Here is a 17,436-nt window from a genome sequence, read left to right as displayed (position 1 = left end):
GGGGCGGGGGAGGCGGGGCTCCGCGTCCAGGCTAGGTTGCGCCGAAGTACAGCTTCAAGTGAAGTTAATCTGGGGTGAAGCAAACAGAAAATTGTGGAGATTTTGTTGGTAGGAATTTTCCGGTTCTAATCGCGTCTTGTGGCGTTATTTCGCCCTCTGGGGCAGTGAAGTTCATGTGCGTGGGGCTTTTTTTATTGTTTCGCTTTCTAATGATGGCAGAATATTAACATTTATGCAGGGAAGCAGAACAAAAGGGCTCTTTAGACAGGAAATAAGGTGTTGAGAGGCTCAAACTTGACCGAGTTTCTTTTGTCATCTGTTGGGTTTCACCGGGTTTTTTCGCGTGGGAGGATCAAGTCATTCCACCTTATCTTGTGGAGAAATGTTAATTCTAAAATAGCGAGGATAATGCTGCTGTTTTGGAGTTACACAATGTTACAGGAAGAGAGCTCGATTTTAACTCTAACTTCTCTGATTCTGGTGAGATTTGAGCTAACTAATTATGACAGCTGCTGTGGGATTATTCAGTGATAGCATTTGCTCCAAGTCATTTGTCTTAAATTGTCTTTTGTTGTATCACTGAAGACTGCTGTGCTGTTGTCTGTATATTTGTTCTTGATGAGATGAGTGTCTCGCAGGTCTTTAGCATTTAGAACAAAGATATGTAAAGATTATGTAAAACATTACAATTTTTCTCTTCTTTTTTAATCAGTTTTGCAGAGTATCTGGGTCTGTCAGAGCTCTGATTACAAGCACAGGCAGGAAGATTAAGTGTTGCTGCCCTGTGTTGCAGCAGCTACCCTTCCAGAAAAAAAGGGGGGGGGGAGGGCGATTTTTTTTCTTTGGAATTGGTTAGAATATCTTTTGAATCCTGTATTGCCCGATGATAGCAGGTGTTTTCTTTGAGGGAAGATTATTTTCAGTTTCTGCACCAGGTTTATCATATATGGTATTTTTAGTGACACTTTCTGCATCGGAAAGGTCCTCAGGAACAGGAAAAGTACGATTTGCCATGGGTGGCATGGGATAGGGTGAGAGGGAGGAGAGCAGGAAGTGGAGAGTCAGGAAGCAGGGAGTTTCTAATGAGAATGAAGACTTTCTTTTAATTGTCATCCTTTCTGTATCTTTGGCAAGTATATTAGATGAGGCTATGTACAGAACAATGCTTTCAGAATGGTGAATATATTTTTTTACTTCCCTAAATATTTCCGGTTTTTTATAAAAACACTTGTGTCTATATACAGCTGCTCCTGGGAATTGGAAAGAAATACTCATGGCCCTAATACTTGTTGAGTCTAAGGAGTTGGATGGGTGGGTTTTGTATGATCAGTCAGGATGACAGAAGAATGGATGTGAAAATTGAGCAACAATCTTCCAAATGACAGTGGAAAGCAGTTGCTTAGACCTTTACTGAATGTAAACAAGTGTGATTATTGAAGTATACCTCATTCTTTCAGTTTTACATTGAGCCATTTTGTTTTCTTCCAAAATGCTGGGAATGGATTACTTTTATATAAGTCAGTGTCTTGACAGGCTGGCATCTTGCCATGCTCCAGTGGCTTACAGGTCTGAATTACTAATTTACTCTTGCTATCTGTTTTTGTCTGTTTATAGTGTTTTTTAATGTTCTAGATTGTATTTTAACCCTGGAAATACTACTTTAGAATGAGCAGTGACTATATATGGTCTTTTAGCTGAGAGGTGGGCCAAATCTCGTGTGTCGGGAGATATTTAAGACCGGGATATGTAAGTGTTTAAATACCTGGATTTTGATTTGTTTCTTAACTTAAAAGTGATGCTAGGCCTAGACTGAGTGGCTAGACTAGATGTCTGAGGTGAGAGCAAGGAGAATAGTATAGTTTGCTATAATTTCTATAAACTTATGAGTATGTATATTAGACTTGCTTAAACAAAAGGAAGCAAACTTAAGTATTTGTGTGCTATTAAATACTGTGTTTAACCACAAGCTGGTTTTGCTTGGAACAGGAAAAAAGGCAACTTGGTTCATATTGTTTGATGACTGAGTAGCCATTCTTCTCAGGTCCTCTCTGCCCCCCAACTTAGTTAGGAAAGATGTATTATCTGGGACCAATTTTCCTGATTTATTCAACACAGAAGTGAAATGCTCAACTCTTGCACCACATGTATACAATTCTAATGCAGGCTGTTTGTAGAAAGCAAATCTGCCCTAAAGGATAAACATACCACTTTGCTGGCACAGCTGTACAACTTCTGTATTCAGGCTACAGCAAATGTTTCTTGCTTGCATTCAAAGCCGTTGCTGGCAGGACCCGTGTTGTCCCCGCACGAGGATTGGTTGTTCCAGCACTTCTTGTTCATAAAACCTTCTCCTGCACATGCTCCATCTGCAGATCTTAAACACTGTGAATGTGTTGTGTGCTGTGGGATTTATGTGTCTGCTTCTTGTGCCAGGATGGAATATACATCTCTGATGTGAATAAGAGATCTTAAAAGTGATTGTAAACCTGTGTATGAAATGCAGGACCAAATTTTATCTCCCCTGTTTATGAGGCAAAGGGGATCTGTGCGTTACGGTCCATCGACTGCTGGTGACACTTCCCAGTGTCATGAAGTGGGTGGCCCACCATGTGCTGGGATGGTAACCCTGCACTCTGGTTCCATTTAATAGTACTTAGAGGAGGCTGCACACTTCCCATGGGATGATCTCTGTAAAACATGCCCAGAGCCTTAGGGAGGGCAGACTTCCTCCTGCAAATAGTGACATGGGCTTCAGATCCCTGCTTGTTGAATGCCCTCTGTGACGTGCAGGGGCCTCCTGCCGCTCTGCCAGCAGAGTGGGTCGTGTGAGCACTGGAGGCAAAGTCAACGAGGCTAGCTTAAATTGTTTTAAATTAGTGGCTCGAGCCAACCCAACTGGCTCTTTTCCCCTCCTCTTCCTCCCCCTATTTCCCAAGTGGTTTAGTGATCATTTCTGCTAATTGCTGCGTGCCCAAGGCAGAAGGGAGTCGGGGAGAGGAATAATGTCATCTTACAGAGTTTCAGCTATCCAAAAAGGGACATCTGCCCATAGTTTTAGAAGTGGGGTTCGGCCTGTTAACTAGTTTGCTTGCAGTTTCTAGGAAGGACGCGGTGAAGGGGTGAGCTCAGGAGCTATTGGTCGTTACAGCTGTGCTGTTGCAGGGAAGATTGGTACTGGAGGGACAGCCCTCTCATGCAGATACAAGGACTCCTCACAGAGATAGTTGGCCTCCTGTGGTGTGGAGCTCAGTCTGGGTGGGGCAGATGATCTGGCCAGTGATGTTTACACTGTAATAAGGTTTTGTGAAAATAAGCAGTTAATTACACGTGACCTACAAAGGAATAAAAATAGTTTGGATCTGTTCTTGCTTTAAAATCCATTTAACAGAGGCATGAAACGTTTGGGATTTTTAAACCTGCTTATTTTTTTTTTACCTTTAGAAATATCAGGAACATTAAGTCCTTCTTCCCTGTTCTTGTTGGATGTCTCAGATGTGTCATAAGCTTCTCAGCCCTTAATTGAAGGGGTGGGGTGATATATTTTTAACAGATCCCTTCTTCCAACTGTGTTTATAGGGCTTTTGAGCTAAATAGAGATTAGCAAAAACAAAGCTTTGGTAGTACAAAAATTGTTTCTCCTTGATCAAGTTGTGTTTTCTTGCTCATTCTCCAGTTGTTGACAGAAACTGACTTTTTTTTCATTTGAAAAACTTTTTTGGCTATTAAATTCTGCATTAAGAGATAAACTGAGTTAAATCCTAACTTGATCCATCTTCTCCATTTAAATCAACTTAAGACAATCTTTTGAGTATTACTTAGACAAATGAACACTCGTGTTTGAGTATTTCCTAAAAATAGCTCCTTTTTAAGCAGCAGTTTTATTAAACACACAGCTTCCTTTAACTTAATGGTTCAGCAATCTTGCAGAAGCTGAAACTCTCTCCATGCTGAAGACCGCCCCTGCTTAGCCATTCTGCCCTGTCAGGAGGTATTTGTATCACAGGACTCTAACCTTAAGAATAAGGTATCTGTCAGTCTGAAATGTAATAATCCTGTATCTGGAGAACTAAACTGTAAACAGTGTGGCTGACTTGGCAGGCCCCGGCAACCACCTGAACAGTTTAACTAGCCCAGGGTTTAAGACAACACTGCACTGGTGTGTCCTGTGATTCACGATGCTAATGGATTTTTATCTATGATTCTGTGATTAGGGAAACAAATACAAACTTAATAATCAAATAGCAGTGGGAGCTTAATAGCAGTATTTTTGAGGACAGAAGTGAGGTGCTTTCAGCTTGTTTAAATGTTTTGCATTGGATGTGTCTTTTTTTTAAATAAGGGCTGAAATTTTCACCAGTAGCTTGAACAAGACAGGAGGCTAGACAGTTTTCGTGTGTGTGCCATTGAATATAATTGGGCTGATGAAAGCAAAATATTGCATGGAGAAGGCAGATATTTTTCACTTAAGGTTTTAAATTATATTTGGAGGTAAGAGGCAAGAGACAACCACCAATTCTGCAGGCAAAAATGTAGAATTTCTGTACCTAAACTGGACATATTCATGCCTTTTTATACAAAAGGCTATCTTTGAGTTAGATTGTCATAAGAAAGCACTTAACAAGTTGTTGATCATGCTATGGGGTGGCAGGGGAGATACGAGACTGCAAAGCAGCATAAAATTTTTCCTCTTGCTACCCCCTGTAAGAATTGGAGATGTTTTTATAAAATCCTATATAGAATCAAGGCCTTAGTGCAATGTAATTCTACCATGTAGCAGAATGTTCTCTATGCAACAGAATGACCTTGCATTGGAGTCTGCACTGTTACCAAGGTAGGGGCAAAAGAAGTGGCTGTATTTTGAGTGTTTGGAGATTGTTCTTCCTGCCTGTCTCCTTCAGAATCAGGTAAGAAGCTTACAAGGTAGCTTTTATTGCTGATACAGGAGAGTTTTCCAGGTGAACTTCACCAGACTTCTTATGTTGGGATTATGCTATCCGAATATCATGCCAGTATGACATACTGTTGGATATTGGTGTTAAGGCCTTGAATGAAGTGATTTTGTAGGTATTAATTAGAATTATCAAACAAATGCTATTGTCCTGGTGAAAAGTAACTAGAAAAGTAATTATTTTAGTGTTTTATGATATCAAAAACATTTGATTACTAACTTGCAAAAAAAGAAAAAAAAAAATTGTGGCAATATGGAAGGACTTACCTGGAACATTTTTTAGGGAAGAGACTTTAGAATTGATCCATGGGATTGTTTTGAATATCAGTGTATTTTCATGGGGTTTGTTAAAAGTATCCTGGGAGAGGAAGAAGGTAGCATTAGTAACAATAGGGCAAGGTAAGTGTATTATTAGTTACATAACAAACAAATTGTCAGCTGAGTGTGACAAACCACGCAGGGGCTGAGACTAGTGTTGAGATCAAGGAGTATTTGATTTGTTGTGGACTGGCCTGGCAGCCATGCATGAATTTTTTGCCTTCCTAATAAGTCTAGTCAAACTTGACTTAGTACTTTGATTGGGATTTAAAACTCCTATGCATAGCAGTGGAGTAATGGACTGGCTTTAAAAATTTTTTTGGAAAAACAACAACAAAAAATCTAATTTCACACTCTGGTCACTTAGTTGATTGTGTTGTCTTCCTGCATTTGCTTTTCTCTACCTTGGTGTCTATGAAACTTTTGACTGTTACCTATGGTCTCTTACTGCAAGAATTGGCTTGTTATTCTGCAAAGTCATAATGTGGCTGTGACCCATGGTCTTAAGTTTATACCTAGTCATTCTGTATATAAATAAATCCCTGATTAGTTGCTACCTACTTATCCTTCTATCTTCTACCTCAAATCCCCCACTGCACAATCAGAATGCTTGAAATATCAGTTTGCTTTGTTGAGGAATACCTCTGTCCTTGCCGCAGGTCTGACACCTTAATTTCTCAGACTGTCAAGGCCCGAGATGAAGAATTTGTTGAAACTTACGGCCTGATAGCTCTATCTGGTGAACTTACACAGGGTGGCATATAGACTGTAGAATGCATGTTGCAGTGTTGCTGGGTTTACTTAAGCAGCATCAAGTTAGTTGTTAAAATGGGAAGGTCTTTTCTTGAAACCCAGGGTTATGGGTTAAAATTAGTGATTTTTAATGTAAGGGATACAAATATTCTTCGACAGTAGTGTGGGTTTTTTTGTCTTCACAGAAGCAGTGTGAGACAAAGAGATTTCTGGGAGACAGTGTTAGGGCATTGGGCTTTTGTTTTTCAAGCCATAGCAAGGACATGGTACTCATGGAGTTAGCCTAGCGTAATACAGCAGCTGAAGCTGCGGTGCCTGTGAATGCATCTTTAGGCCAAGCTGAAGGGCATTGGTCTTGCTGATCTCCCTCCTGTTTCTGAGCTTATACCATAATAAAAGGGAATATATTGTGCTCTTTTTCCATTGTTTCCTGATAGAAGCCCTGTTGGCCAGTGTTTGTGAATGGAAGGCAATGAGCATCGTGATAGAAAGCCACACCTTGCTGACAGTTGAGGCTCAATATCTTGTGAGAAGATTTTGTTCCCTCTTCATCCCTTCTAAAGTGTGATACAGGCTTTAATATGCCAAGCAAAATAACTGAAAAGAGATCTGGCTTGCATTTTCTATGTTTGTCTACTGCACCTTTATATCATGAATTTTCCTTTCTCTAGAAAGTGCTGTTACTCTGTAATGTGTCGATCTGTTCTCTGTCAGAATACAATCACTATGGCAAAAGGATAAAAGGAGAAGTCAGATATACTTAAAGAGTTATTGTTCAAAATGCTTCTAAAAGTGCAAATTTCTGTTTATGTGGCTTGAGGAAAAAGGGGGAATCCCATGGCACTACTTAACAGCTTGGCCCTTCTGAATACAAGTCCCTCCCTTAAAGCCATTTATGGCTGTATTTTTCTATGTAGAATTGTAGAAAGAACTCTGTACAAAGGTACCATCGCAATAAACGGGGAGACAGTGGCATCCAGCCATGCTATTTTTAGGCTATTGTGCTCTTAACTTGCTGATCTAAGTGTTCTGGGCAGTAAGTGGGGGAGACATTGTACTAGAAATGCGTGCTCACATAGCTGAATCTTGTCTGAAAACAGAATGAATAGCAAACTTGGTTGAAAGGCAGTTTACAGAGTTGTACCTGGAGTATTAGTAGGTAAAAAGGATTCCCTGGTGATCAAAGCACAATGTTTGCAATGCAGACTTTTATTCAAAAGCTGTCAGCTCTGGCTTTCTTGTCAGTTGAGAAACTGAAATATGTGCAGTCTGTTCTGTATGGGCTTAGGAAAGAAGTATAAAAAAACCCTATTTTCTGTTCCATGATGGCAATGGGAAAAATGCCAGTTGTCCTCAAACAAGTTTCTTCCAATAGTTTTTAAGCTTTTCCTAAGCAGTGTAATGACCTCTGCATCTGAACAAATGGTGTAGTTTTGGAAACCTTCAGAAAGGACAGTGTCTCACACTGTGTATTTCTGACCATTCCTTATCCCCTTAACTATCCAAGATAGTGTCAGATTAATAGATAAGACTGACACAAGACAACTCTTACTTAATTTTCACTCCGACCTCTTGGTGATGCGTGCATTTTTCCTTGGTTTACACTGTGAGTGAGGCTATGCCTTAGAGTTCAGTTCTGATACTAACTAGGTAGCGTCACCTTCCTCCTGCAGAGCACTATTAACCTTGACTCTTCTGGCACAGAGCTGTAGAGCTGCACCATAAACCAGATACAAGAACCAATCCAAGCTTTTGAAGAATGAAGTGTTCAAGGTAGATCAGTTCCTGGCCCAGCAACACTGTGGCGGAAGTATCTAAAGCCCCAAATTACCTGTATCATGAATCCATTGCATTGGTTGCATATAAATATATATTGGATGCATGTATATTGGTTGCACTTGAACATTTACACGTTGCAGTATTTTAGGCAGTGTAAGGTGACAGTTCAGAGGAAACTTAAGGAAAGATGCAAAACTTCATAGTGTGACTACTTGGTATATTCATATCTTCAGTGAAACTTGACAGTGTATTAAAGTGATGGCTAAATATCAGTTGCCCAGCATGGTGGCTGCTGATGAACTGTGTAATATTTTCCTATGCTTTGTGCAGGGTGATAGGTTTTAGTATTTAGACATCCAGTAACTTGTTTGGGATCATGTAACTTGGCTTCCCCAGTGATTTAAATAATAATTAAGGGGGGAAAAAAACCCCCAACAACAAAACCCCCTGCAATAGCATTAGGGTTAAAACAAAGTAGCACCTTTGAGTCCCTTGGATAAATTTAAGTGCATTGCAAAAGATGAGGAATGCAGCTTTGCCACAGGGAACATCATACTTATACCTCTTCTGCCGAAAACTTGTCCTTAAATACCCTCTTTGTTTGGTCAGGCTGTAGCTTTAGGTTGAGTTCCCCATCAAACCACAGTAAGGGTATTGTATAATTTTGAACACTTAAATTAGACATAGTGCATAATTCTAAATAGAGCAACACATCATGCATGATAATCACAATGTTCTTGGAAGTTAAGTTTAATTCAAGATGCCCTAGCCAGAAATGATGATGATGATCGTTTTATTTATTAACAGCTAGGCACCCTGGTATTAGAGCAGGACCTCCCTTAGCATTAGACCCACACAGAGCTGTAGCATTATAAGCTAATTAAAATTCTACATAGTGCTGTTTACAAAAACAAATTATAATGTGTTTTGTGCTTACTGTCAGTTCTCAGCAACAGGTGTTTTGTTAACAAGAAGCTGTCTATTTTGGGAACTTGTGTTAAAGCGGCTTTTATCTCTTCTGCGTTTGATATCCTTAAAATAAGTGAAACTTATGCTGTATTGAGAGAAGATTACTTATTCACTGAAGCTCAAAAGAAGCGATTATTGAATCTATAACTATTCTTTCAGTAATTATACGGGTAATCTTGTAAGTGTTTGAATCCTTCTTACAGATTATTTTTCATCAGTTTGTAAAGCCAAACCTGTTTTAAAATCAAAGGTAGTTTATGGAGTTGCCCTCCTTCTGCATCCCTTAAACTTTGGTCTGGTATCTTAAGGGAATGTAGAGAATTTTAGAATCTCCTGATTCTAATTTTACACAACCTCTGATTTCTGAAATGGCCGACTTCAATATATGATGCCAAAGAAAGCAGAATGTAGTCTTGTCTCGTCTGTTTCAGACTAGTTTCCTTATCTTTTATAGAGCATTTTAAAAGGAGGCATTTCTGTAATCTGACAGGTTTCAAGTGAACTCTAAATTTATAGGGCTGTGTAGAAATATGGAGAGCAACTTGAGGATTCCTGCAGTCTTTGGCTTAGGCACCTTAATGCCAAAGTACAAGTATGAGATAGCACAAATTCTAGAGGAAAGAAAAGGGCTCCTCAAGCAGTATCTGCAGCTAGTGCAGCTCGACACCGGTTCAGCCACGCATGATGGAAACTGGTTTGTGCGAGTTCACGTAGCAGACTGCTGACAAGCAATTACTGAGATAGTTTGATTTTTCTAATGGGTGTAACTCCTGAATTTTTATTCCTCTTGACCAGAGATGCCAGAGCAAGCACTACCTAAAAGTAGGCTCTTTTATTAGTAGTTGCATGTTCTATCACAAGTGTAACTTCATGTAAGGTTTCTGTGGCAAGCTTGCCATAGAGACAGCCATCTTCCAAAAATGGACCTGCTGACCCTGTCTGCCTCTAACCTACCCAGATCACCCAAGATTTAAGGCTAAACTGAGTAAGTACAACCTCAGATTTTGGGAGAAAAATACTTCGGTCTTTCCTCTGGCTTGTGTATGGACGTACAGAGCTTTGGGTAGGACAGCATGACCAGTGGGGCAGCTGGCCAATGTCCTCTCCGCATTCCTCAGATATACCTCTTGGACTTCTCACCATGACTCTCCCAGAGATACCAGTACGAAAACAGCTTCCCAAAACACGACATGCTCTTTTGTCATGTTCGCTTTTCTTGGTCTATAATTCACTCGGAAATTGTCTTTACTTTGTACAGAACAACTATAGTTACTGTGTTGCTTTCAGTGCTTTTAATGTTTAACTAGTTATCCGTATTGAGGGTCCCTGTTGTGTCTTGCTGTAAACAGATGTGTCCAGCTCCAAGGGTTATTTGCTGCTTTTTCTCTTGAACCCAAGAAGTGACTTTTGTGCTGTGTGTGGGTTTTGTTTTGTTTTTTTTTCACTTGCATTCAGGTTGACCTCTCCAAAAAGGCAGCTTTGTCAGCTTAGATTTTCTGATAGTCAACACTGAAGAGACAGAAACTTAGAACATGCTAGTGGTGCTCTTTCGGAAAGCATCTCTGTACTTCGCTGCGCTGGAGTTTCCTGGATTAACTGGGGTTGCCTACAAGTGTATTGCTGGGGAATAAAAAGTAAATAAGAGGCTATTAAGTTTTCTAAGAGGAAAAAATGGTGTTTCTTTGAATTTCACAAAGTTTGGGTACTGTCATATGCAAGGGCCTAATTCTAGTGGTGCTGCAGTGTTAGTCTTGAACAACTAAGAAGTCCAAAATGTACATGCTCAAATGTACTAACAGCGATAATCCTTGGCATCTTGAGTTGTATTTTGCTGCTTTAGGCCCAAATTGAAATACATGATAATAGGAGGAAAATTCTTGAAGTCTTTATAGAGAGTGCTGCATTTAGTCTTTTAGGTGCCGCAGCGGTTACGGGATGCTCTAGCATAAAGTAGTGGTCATTCCCGCAAAAAACCCACCATCATGTAGTGAAAGCCGGTAGCTCTGTGTGGCAGCTTTCTGGAATTCCAACACTTTCATGAAACTCCTTTTGTCTGTACTCTGCCTCTTTGAAATCCTACGTAAACAAAATGCGATTCCTCCTGCTAGTCAATAAAATATACTGTTACATCACTCAGTCTGTTTTTTTTTTTTTGATTAATCTTCAGTAGAGTAGTGAACTTCACGGAATTGCCACTTTATTTTGCATGGTGACTATACTAAAAAGTTTGGAAATTAAATAAGAAAAACTTGCTTATACTTCTGGTTTTTGTTTGTAGACTTTTAAGTGGTCACTGCAAGTAGTTTGATGCATTTGCATGAGGTGAGTGAGAGTTTGAGGTACCCTGTTTTACAGCAGTTAATCTCTGGTTCTAGGAATCTGTACTTTAAAAAGGTTGAGTGTGGCCACAAGTAGTAATTACAATTTCAAAGCAATGTCTATTAATAGTGTATGCAGGCAAGCATGGAAAGCTGAATCCTTGTTATCAGTGATCTTCTTGATACCACTATAGAATCTGTGTGTCTTTGTTCTTGCCTAGTAAGAGTGAAGAGGTTGTAGTGAAATGTTCTCTTGTTCCTCGTGTAACCTTGAGTACAAGAGCAGACAGCTGTAGTTAGCAGTATACATGCTTTAACACTAGAGGCTTTGTCTATACCAAGTGTTCCTGGGTTGTATAATGATGTAACATTGGTAGTATGATACTCTGGCTCAGATTGGTTATGAAAGTTGCTAATGTTCCTTCCCTTCCTAAGACCTGAACTCTCTCATTTCTGTCCATCTGCTGCACTTTCTCCCATATGTGTGGCTCTTTTTTCCACCAGTGTGATTCTTTCACAGTCTTTCTGCCATCTTAAATCTGGGATTTACACTGTATGGGGAATGTAGCTTTCTTGAGGGTCCAAATTTTATTTATATTTTAATTCTTGTACTGAAGGATGTAAACTTGCTGACTACTTAGAATTAGAAGTCAAGAAAAGACTTCTGCAACTCTTTCCATCTTTTCATAAAGTTTCTGCTAGGAGTGTCTAATATAAGTGCTTGATTTTAGTCTAAAATAAGTCTATGCATGAAACAAAAATAAAAAGCTGTTCAACAGGAATAGACTGGAACATAAGTAGATATTGAATGACTTGTCAAGTGAGTTGAGAGAACATCTTATGTAAGTCTTTGGTCACTAGTTCGAATATTTTGTTTTCGATATTGTCATTATATAAATTCTACTTCAGTAGTTCAAATTGCAACTTAAAACTGTATTTAGTTGTGAGCAGGAAGAAAACTGGAGGCGTACTGGAATGAATTGAAAGCTTTAAAATGCATGGATTCTCTTGGTGCTGAGGAAGTTGGATAACTCCTGTGTTTTGAAAAATGCAACAGCTGTGTGTTCTGCTGCTACAGGAACAAAGAGGTCACTGCCCTTACAGATCTGCTTGCATAGTTGGTCCTTAACCATACTCACTTTTTTTAACTTAAAGCATTCTGATGAAACTGGGTCAGAGTGTAACTACACATGTAGCTATGCTGGCAAATCTGAACCAGCTGTAATGTTTTAGCCAGGGTGAGCTGTAGATGAAATGACATGTCTGACTGCAACCAGCAAGCTGGGCTGAACTGTAATGACTGAGGCCCCTATTCAAATCTGCCAGTTCTTCTTGGCTCCATAGCAAGTCACTGGGACATGGTAATGCCTTAAAGCAGCTACAAATGACTGCTCAATGAATGTAAATTGGGGCCTTTTGGGAGAGAGCAACGGAGTAAAAAGAGAACAGGACCATTCTGTAACTTGCTATTAATTTGTGAGTCTAGTGCTTTATACTCTGACTAGTGTCCTGCTTCCAGCAGGACACCTGAGCAGCTGTGTCTCTGCAAATTCTGCTGTGAAGCGGTATCCTCAAACACAGCCAGTGCTTTGGTAACTTCTGCAGCAAAATTCAACAGAGCTCTGCTCTTAGGCCTTTATTTGCCATTTGTTTTGATAAGCCTGCAGAGGAATGCATTTCCTATTTATTGTTTTTTGTATGAACATGCCTTTTCATACCACGTTACAGGTGGTGTTGGATATCCATTCCAGTACATGCTCTAAAATGAAATGTATTTTTGTCTACACAGCTTCACATTTTGCTTTTATTTGTGCCTGGGATGAAGCTTTACATGTTTAAGCAGCACAAATTGCCATTTTTGCAGTTTCTTCCTTGCTTCATTAGCACAAAGGGAAAATGACCATTAGCATTGGTGCCACTTAAATCAGTGCTGAACTGCTTCATTATAGAGGTGATTATGATAGAGGAGGGAATATTTTACTCACTTGTTAAAAATTGGATTCATCCTTTGAGCTGAGTGTCAGCTGAAATCTGTCAGTGCGTTGATCTTTGACAGTGAAGAGACTAGACGCTCTGCTTTTTCTTTGAGAAGCATTTTCAAAGCTGGCATCAGTATGGTTCAAACTGCGTCTGGTTTGGTGCTGCAGCTGAAGCAGAATGCTGTTTGGGTGGTCTCTTCTGCTTCAGCGTTAGCATTTGGGAGGAATCCTTCCCATACCAGTCATGAATTTTAGGAGTGTTTGCAGAACGCAAGACTGTACTTCGGCTGGGGTAGCGGATGTGAGGATCTCCTTGCTTTCCCTGCCACAACTTGGAAGTATGAGGACAATTCAAGAGACCTTTTTCTTTGGGGAAGACAGATGAAGAGAAGGCTGGCTTCTGTGTAGGATTTTTCTTTCTTGTTGAGAGGGGGGGAAAAAGAGATTATTCCTAAACCTTGTGTGTTTAATCCTGCTAAATGCTGCTCTCTCTGATCTTGCTGATTAACATTTGAAGGCTATAAAGCTAGGGTATCAGTTATTTGAAACTAGTAGCATATAAACATTTTAATTAAAAGGAAAAGAAGGAGGAGGGGGGGAAAAAAAGACCAGTATCGTGCTGCGTGCCCTGTGAGGAAGGGATGTACACAAGCATTTTGTTACTTGCTTTGCAGAGTATTGGAAGAGGCGGCTCTTTTCCCAGAGAACCCGATGTCCAAAAGACTTATCCTGCTTTAGTGTTTCTACAGCTTCAGCTCTATACATTTTATAATTGGGAGTGTCCTTTATATGATTTATTGTGGTTTTTGCTTGGTACAGAGAATAATTAACTTTCTGAGGATGTGCACTGGTGAGGGGGGAATGATAGGACCTGTAGCAGCAGCATTAAGCAGTCCTTACAGATGCCTGGAGTTGTCTGTGTATGACGGGAGTAACAGGAATGGGTAGACTTTAAGCACCAAATTTGTAGGAAAAGAAGGACTTAGCCTGCAGAGCTGTGTGTTATCATGCTTCTAGTGGGAATAAATATTTTTGAGAAGAAAATTATCAGCGGTAATTTTGGCTTAAGCTTAGCAATTTTTAGCTAATACAAAAAGAGGCTGTTTATTCCACAATCTTTAAGGAAGTGGATGTTCTGGGGTTGCGTTGAGGGGGGTTGTTTAAGGCTTTTGCCCTTCCCTCTAGTATGCTTCCTTCTCACTAGTGCTTGTACAACTGGTTATACAACTATACTGTAAAGCAAAGCTGGGAACATGCTTAAAATATTGTAAGGAGTTTGGTTGGTCTTTTTCTTTAAGGTGAATCAATTCTGCGTTCAGAGTGACAGGATGACCCTATGAACGTTGTGCAAGCACAGCTCAGGGGGAACAGGCAGAGCCCAGGGGTATTTCCAGCAGCTTTACAAGCTCCACATTTGTTTTGTGACACCTCAAACCGAGTGGGACATACATGTAGCCATGTTGATCCCAAAACCTTGCTGTCACTTCAGCTATGAAGTTGTTTCAAGTTTTGTACTGAAGCCAAGCTAGGAGACCAGTTTTGAAACTACAGCTAGGGTATGCAGTTGGGATATATTTTATAATAAGCTTGATGCTTAGCAAGGGTTAGCTGCCCCTAAAAAGGGTCATCCTATTTTTAGCCTTGTCACTCCCTTTGCACTGTATGTCAGTTCTCTAGAGTTGATCATCTGTCAGATCAGCAAGCTTTCCAGTCCACCAGAATCAATATTCCTGTTTTTTTTCCATCAGATGGATGAACTGATCTGACTCAAGGAAGGGGTGTGGGTGTGCATCAGGGGCTGAGGCTGCGGGAGCAGGCTCACCCCTTTCACAGTGCTTCTAAGGCTGCAATTTCAGTGACAGCCCACCATTGCTGGCTTATGTGATGGTTGGCCTCAGCGATATTATGGATCTTCCTGCATGAGGAATTATGGACAGTTTTGAAACAAAGATCATTTGAAGCTGAGCCAAGAACTGGGGTGAGGGGAGGTCTTCCCTCCTCCAAAACATCTGTTCAATGATCTCTTGCTGTTCATGTTTGCTGAGATGGGGACAGAATCCGGCTGCTCTGCTTGCGGCTGTTTGACTCCTGTCTGAGCGGCGAGGAAGAAAAGTCCTTGAGGCACAGTGCTGTGTCATCTTGGCCTTTGCCCTCATGCAGTAGTGGATGTGTACAGGAGAGGCATGTCTGAAGTGCAGTGGCAGGAACCGCCAGCACTTGGATCTCTATTCCCTTGTATTTTCAAAGCCTGTTTTTGGCTAGGGGTTCTCCTAATGCTTTAAGCCTGCTCTGCTGCTGAAACAAGTGGTTCCACACGTGTCTTCCTCTAGACCCTGTCTCATGCACAAACAGCACGTGACAAACACAAGCTCAGAAACCAGTCTATGTTAAAACTAATTGGCAAAAATGGAGTGGTTATTTTCTAAGTTTGATCACTTCCTTGATTTATTTTGGTGCATGTGAGCATTGAGAGGGAGGGAACAGCATGGGAGAGGGAGTGAGAAGCTGGGGAGCAAGAGCTTATTATACTGGTTTGGCATTCTGTGGCTTTAGGGTTCAGATAGATCAGTTCAACCATCTCAGCAGCTTACAGGCTGCTAAAATGTGTTGTCCCTCCTGGTCACATGTCATCCCTCGCATCATTTCCAGAGTTTTTCCCCTGTGTGTTGTTCTCTTTTCTTTTTTTTTTTTCCTTCTGTGTGAACTGATTCAGCTCACTGAACTGTCAGAAAACTTTCTATGGTGGTGATGGCCCTTTTTTTTTTTCCTGGTGGGGTTTTTTGGTAGCTCAGGGAACTAATTGGGTTGGTGGGTGTCTAGCTGAGCACTGGAGCTGGTGTGGGGGATTGTATGCGATTGCCCCCTTCTGAATGCAACAGGCTATTATATTGGTTCAACTTCTTTCTCATTTGACTTCACAAGATTGTATCAGTTTGATCCTATCTCCTCTCCATTTTATTCCCAAATATTAGCAACCAATGAAGGATCTTCCACTTCCTGTGGCTTTTATTAAAACTCTTCAGAAGAATCCCTGGCACTTCCCCTTGGAGGTTTAAGTGTTCTGGAGCCTCATGCCAGTGGCTTGTGGCTGGTGGCGGGATCCACTGGTTAATGAACTCGGGAACTGGCTTAGCTGGAACTTAGTCCAGCTTTTCTTGTTTTTCTTCTGGGCATCTTTGTGCACCTTTCACAATTTGTTTATTGAATTGGAGCAGACTTTTTTATGTCCATGTTAAAAATTGTTATGTTGCGATTGCATTAGCACCTGGTCCCTTCAGCAATGGTTGTGTTGGAGAATAAGAAAATTAGCAGTAACTGGTGCTGTTATTGAGTTCCTGTGTGTTCCTTGAAGCTAACTATTGAATAGAAAGGCAATCATGGTAAATCTTGGAAGTTAGTGTGGTAGGGTTCTTTTAATGCACTGCTGTCTAAAATTAAAAGGATTAATACTTGTATTGTGACATTGAATCTCTATTAGCCCTTGAAATATTCTGTCCAAAGTGTTTTTTTAATTAGTCTTTCAATCTTAAACATTCTATGCCAAGAGTAACTTGCGCAAGGTTTCATCTTTAAATTGGTTTGAGTTAACAAAGCACAGAAAACTCATGTTCATTTATGCTCTCTTGAAATGGCTTCGCTGAATCTTGGGCCCAGCATAAGAATTGAATTCCCACATGCGCTACTTGCAGTTTCATTCTAAAGGGCTGTCTGGAGAAAGGCAGGAATGAAAGTGCTCTTTCAGCTACAAGTACAGTACTTAAGCAAAATCGAATTTAGCTGTCGTTTGAGGTCAATGGGGGCTTTATATTGAAAGCAAACGCTTCTATATTAGGGTGGGGGGGTGGAGTCAAACAGCTGAAATAAGCTTAATTGCAGGTTGAAGCTGAATAAGATACTATCAGAGATTTTTTTTGTCTTCCTGACTGTACATCTTCCTTGTCTTATATCTTGAATACTTTCTCATCCTTTGAGTATCTTATTGCTGTGAACAGAAGACTTGACTGTCGTTTCTGTGTGGCTGTTAGCTTTGCAACCCAGGGGTTTGCTTTTGAGGTATCAATTTCATATGCTTTGGGGAAATAAAAACAAGATGCAATGGATGTGGGTGTGAGAGGAGATGAGGATATTTGTCTAAAAACAAAATGGGAAACTTGTTTGTATTTGGCTTCAAATACATCTTATGTAAAAGGAAATCTTTTTACCCTGGTGTACTTCCTACTGTGATTTAGTCTAGTTTTATAACTTGGCAGTTGGTGAATTATTCAAATATCTTGAAACCCCTTCCCCTCTGGATTTTCTTTTCTTTGGTTTTGAAATATATACTGATGTTACCTGAAAGATTGATTCCGCCTTCCGCCGCTGCCCCCCCACC

At 40.4% G+C, this 17,436-nt stretch overlaps 1 protein-coding gene across 1 annotated transcript in view; it reads left to right on the top strand.

Moving 5' to 3' along the window:
• The first annotated feature begins 34 nt into the window (after positions 1–34).
• Positions 35–17,436, top strand: part of ZFAND6 (zinc finger, AN1-type domain 6) — a 31,077-nt gene continuing 13,675 nt past the window's right edge. Inside the window, exon 1 of the mRNA XM_009586492.1 lies at positions 35–108. The gene's annotated coding sequence lies outside the window, so the exon portion shown is untranslated. The remainder of the gene's footprint in view (positions 109–17,436) is intronic.

This window comes from Fulmarus glacialis, unplaced genomic scaffold (genome assembly GCF_000690835.1).
Source record: "Fulmarus glacialis isolate BGI_N327 unplaced genomic scaffold, ASM69083v1 scaffold11701, whole genome shotgun sequence".
NCBI lineage: Eukaryota > Metazoa > Chordata > Aves > Procellariiformes > Procellariidae > Fulmarus > Fulmarus glacialis.
This window is presented reverse-complemented; position numbering and strand designations above follow the sequence as displayed.